Source organism: Cricetulus griseus, unplaced genomic scaffold (genome assembly GCF_003668045.3).
Source record: "Cricetulus griseus strain 17A/GY unplaced genomic scaffold, alternate assembly CriGri-PICRH-1.0 unplaced_scaffold_83, whole genome shotgun sequence".
Taxonomy (NCBI): domain Eukaryota; kingdom Metazoa; phylum Chordata; class Mammalia; order Rodentia; family Cricetidae; genus Cricetulus; species Cricetulus griseus.
Genome location: NW_023277425.1, coordinates 55,432 through 60,292, shown reverse-complemented (window position 1 = coordinate 60,292; position 4,861 = coordinate 55,432). Strand labels below are relative to the sequence as shown.

At 41.3% G+C, this 4,861-nt stretch overlaps 1 long non-coding RNA gene across 1 annotated transcript; it reads left to right on the top strand.

Moving 5' to 3' along the window:
- Positions 1–247: 247 nt before the first annotated feature.
- On the top strand, positions 248–4,861 carry LOC113831598. Its single transcript, XR_003488695.2, has 2 exons — positions 248–305; positions 3,630–4,861. It is a non-coding gene; the product is annotated as an uncharacterized LOC113831598 (long non-coding RNA).

The following is a 4,861-nucleotide window of genomic DNA, read 5'->3' as shown; positions in this document are numbered from 1 at the left end:
CTCAGGAAAATGGGAATCAGTCTACCACAAGATCTAGCAATTCCACTCTTAGGCATACACCCAAAAGAAGCACATTCATACAACAAGGACATCTGTTTAACGATGTTCATAGCAGCACTATTTGTAATATCCAGAACCTGTAAGCAACTGAACTTGCCCCTCAACTGAAGAATGTGTGGAGAAAATGTGGTACATTTACACAATGCAGTACTACTCAGTGGAGAAAACAATGAAATCACAGGCAAATGGATGGAACTAGTAGAAACCATCTTGAGTGAGGTCACCCAGTCACAAAGACAAAAATGGTATGTAACTCACTCGTATATGGATTTTAGAACTAGAGCAAATAGGTAGCAACCTACAATCCACACCACCAGACAAGCTAGGAAACAAGGAGGACCCTAAGAGAGACATACATGGTTCCCTGAAGAAGGAGCAAGGGACAAGATTTCCTAAGCTAATTGAGAGCATGAGGAGAGGGGAGAGGGAGTTAGAAGAAAGATAAGTGGAGAAGAATACAAGAGAGAGCAGGAAGATTGAGTCAAGGGAAGAATACAGGAGAGCAACAAATGAGATACCATAATAGAGGGAGCCTTATAGGTTTAAAGAGAAATCTGGCACTAGGGAAATGTCCAAATATCTACAAGGTTGACCCCTACTAACAATCTAAGCAATAGTGGAGAGGCTATTTTAAAAGCCCTTTTCTGATAATGAGATTGATGACTACCTTATATGCCAACCTAGAGCCGTCATCCAGTAGCTGATGGAAGCAGAAGCAGACACCCACAGCTAAACACTGAGCTGAACTCTGGAATCCAGTTGCAGAGAGGGAGGAGTGATGAACAAATGGGTCAAGACCAGGCTGTAGAAACCCACAGAAACAGCAGACCTGAACAAGGGGTTGCTCTTGGACCCCAGTCTGATAGCTGGGAAACCAGCATAGGACTGTTCCAGACCCCCTGAAGGAGGATGTCTGTATGGAGGTGTGGTTAATCAATGGGGCCTCCGGTAGTGGATCAGTATTTTCCCTAGTACATGAATGGGCTTTCAGAACCCATTCCACATAGAAGGATATTCTCTCTGTCTAGACACATGGGGGAGAGCCTAGGCCCTGCTCCAAATGATATGACAGACTTTGAAGATCCCCCATGGAAGGCCTCATCCTCCCTGGGGAGCAGAAAGTGTATGGGATAGGGGGTTGGTGGGGGGCAGGGGAGGAGGGGGAGGGTGAGGTAACTGGGATTGACATGTAAATGAAGCTTTTTATAATTCAAATTTTAAAAGGCAAAAGAAAAAAAAGGAGATAACAAAAAAAAAAAAAAAACAAAAACAACACAAAAAAAAGAACTGGCTGGGAAAAAGACCTTGCTTGCTCATCACACTCTTAATCTATAACAAGTTTTTTAGACATGAATATATGTGGGTTCTTGGGACAATTTGTTTTTCACCTGCAATACATAAAATGTTTAATCATGTAAGTTATATGTAAAACATGTTATTTTTTACTTGTATTTCTTGTAATCATTCACTTGAAAAATAGAATGTAACCACATTGCAATTTTATAATCCTTTTAAAGTTTTGCTGGGGTATATAAGATGTAGGGGAAAAAAACAAAGTTAGTTAGAAAGGAAACATTAAGAATGGGAAGGAAATCACCAGGAAACATATAGAAGAAAAATAAGGAGACAGAATAAAAATGAAGTCAGAAGGAAATCATCAAGTGTGTGTGTGTGTGTGTGTGTGTGTGTGTGTGTGTGTGTGTGTGTGTGTGTGTGTGTGTGTGTGTTTCCTTACTTTCTCAGATAGAATAGTTTTCAAACTCTGTTGGATCCCCATCAAGCCCAGTGTTGCTGGAGGCTGATCCTCACAGTGGCAGTAACATGAAGATATAACACAGTCAGGACAGTTTCCTACATGGGTATATGGTATACAGAACTTCTTCCCATCATAGACATGACATCAAAGACTGCAGCCCTAGGTGGTACATGATATCCAGAAATTCTTATCCCATGAAAAACAGTTCCTACATGGGTACATGATATCCAGGACTGATTCCCATGTTTCTGTGTGATGTCTAGGATTTATTTCCATGACTGCTTCACATGTAGTTAAATGATATTTAGGGTTATTTTCATGTGGTTTCATGGTATCCAGGAATATTTTCTATATGGGTACATGGCACAAAGGAATGTGAATACATGATATACAGGACTCCTTCCCTTGTGGTGGTAAACATGATACTAGGACTGTTTCCCATGTCTGTAAACGTATCTGGGACTGTTTCCCTTGTGGTGATAAACATGATACTAGGGCTGCTTCCCATTGGGTTAAATGATGTCCAGGACTATTTCCCATGCAGGTGCATAACATCCACGGCTCCTTCAGATATCCATGCTCTCCATCAATATCTAGGCACATGATATCCAGTTTGCTTCACAGGTTGTAGTAACATGATATCTAGGATCACTTTTCTTGCAGGAACATGACATCCAGAACTTATTGCCATGTGAGCATATGACATCCAGGACTGCTTCCCATGTATGTACATGATATGCAGTGTTGCTAGCCATGTGTGTACTACATATCAAGAACTGATTCACATGAAGGCACAGAATATCAAGGACTGTTTTTCATGGCTCTACAGCAAATCCAGAACTGTCTCCCATGCCTGTACCACATATGCAAGAATGCCTCCCTGGGAGGTACTGCATGTTTTGGCCTACGTCTTACATGGATACATGATATCCTGGACAACTACCCAAGGTGCTATATGATGTCCTGCATTCTTGGAGTGCAGGGACATCATATCCAGGACTGATTTCCATCTAACAATAATATATCCACGCCTGCTTCCCATATGGACACATGACATCCAGGTCTGCCTCCCATCCATGACATTATAAACTGATTGTCAGGCCTATACATGATTTCCATGCCTGTTTTTCAAACATGATAACAGTATCTAGGACAGCACCCAAAGGTCTTACATGATATAGAGGACTGCTTCCAATGAAGTTCCAACATTGACTGCTTATCATTGGGTACATGATATTCAGAACTGCTTTCAACATGGGCACATGACATCAGTTATAGAAATCTAGAACCGATTCTTAAGTGGTAGAACTGCTTTCCATATGGATACACGATAACCAGTACTGCTTCTTAGTTGCCAATATGACACCAAGGACTACCTTTCATGTGGGTTCATGATACTCAGAATTGATTGCCAAGTAGGCACATAATATCCTGGATGGCTTCCCATGTGGGTAAATGATATCCAACACAGTTTCCAATGCTTTTATATGGTATGCAGACTGTTTCCTGTAAGTGCCAGTGCTTACTAACCAGGCCAATGTTACATGATATAGTTGATGGGAATGAAAACCAGGCTGGGATGGAGGGATCACAGCAGAACAGGGCCGTGACAAGTATATTTCATACAATCAGACTTTTTATGCTCTTTTCAGAAACAGAATACAATGGTGGTTGCAAGATCAATACAATTGTAGTTGCCAGGATATAATGCTGTTTGCAAGCTATACAGAGTACTCTTTATACTATATAGATATACATAAGATTATTGTCTAAGACTAATTGTCAAATTTCTATATGCTTTGCTGACTTCTAGGGAATGGAGAGAAACAGGCTTCCTGAATGCTTCACTGCCGGAGGGAGTGTCTCAGTTTCTCAGGAACTGAAAGGCACACTGTGCTTCAAAAACCATGGACTCTAACTGGAAACACCTATGATGCATGCCTCTCAAGGCCATGAGACCAGAGTAACCCATGATTCCTGGCAGTTTCCCATGCAGTACATGATATCCAGGACTGTTTTCTATGTGGTAACATGACCTAAAGGACTGCTTTTCAGGCAGGTACATGATATCCCGACTCCATCAAAGTGGTTGTAGGATATCCAGAACTGGGTCCCATGCTTTTATATAATATTCAGGATGGCTCCCAATGTGTTTCCCACAAATCCTTGATGCTTACCATGTGGTACATGGTATCCAGAAATTGTTCCTATATGGGTTCATAATATCCAGGACGTCTTCCCATGCAAGTACATGCTATGCATGACTGCTTCTTATATGGGTACACCATACTGAGGACAGCTTACCATGGGTGATCAACAAATCCATGCCGCCTCCCATGTATGTAAAACATGCTCAGGACTTCTTCCCTTGCATGTACTACATATTTAGAACCCCTTCCCATGTAAGTACATAATATTCAGAGCCAATTCTCCAGGTATAAGGTATCTATGGTACAAGATTTCTATGCCTTTTTTCTAGTTGGGTACATCATGTCCAGGACGTGTACATAATTTATTTAGGTCTCATTCCCATGGGAACACATGGTATTCAGGACTGTTTCCTATGCCAGTGAATGACATCAGAGACACTGGTCAGGCCTGTGCATGTATCCATGCCTGCTTCCCAATGTGGTTCTTGATACTCAGGACTGCTTTTATACAATATATTGGGCTGCTTCCAATGTGGTTCCAACAGATCCTGCAATGATTACCACGTGGGTACAAGATAACCTGGACCTCTGAACTGAAGATTAAGAAGTTAGAACCCCAAATCACACAGCAAGTTGTCCAAAGTGCCAGAGCTATGGTCTGTACTCATGCCACCTGATGTTAAATCTTGGCTCCTATTACCACATTGGCAGGATCACTAATACTCATGCTTTGGCTAACGTCAGGATCTTTGTAGTAAAAGCTAAAGGCCACCAAGTTTCTTGTTTGTGGACTTGAAATGGCTATCATTGGACTTTGAGAGCAATTTGATCCCATTTTTTGTCCCATGATGAATTTAAATTGAAAAAATCATAAAGGGTATTGTACTGGTTGGTA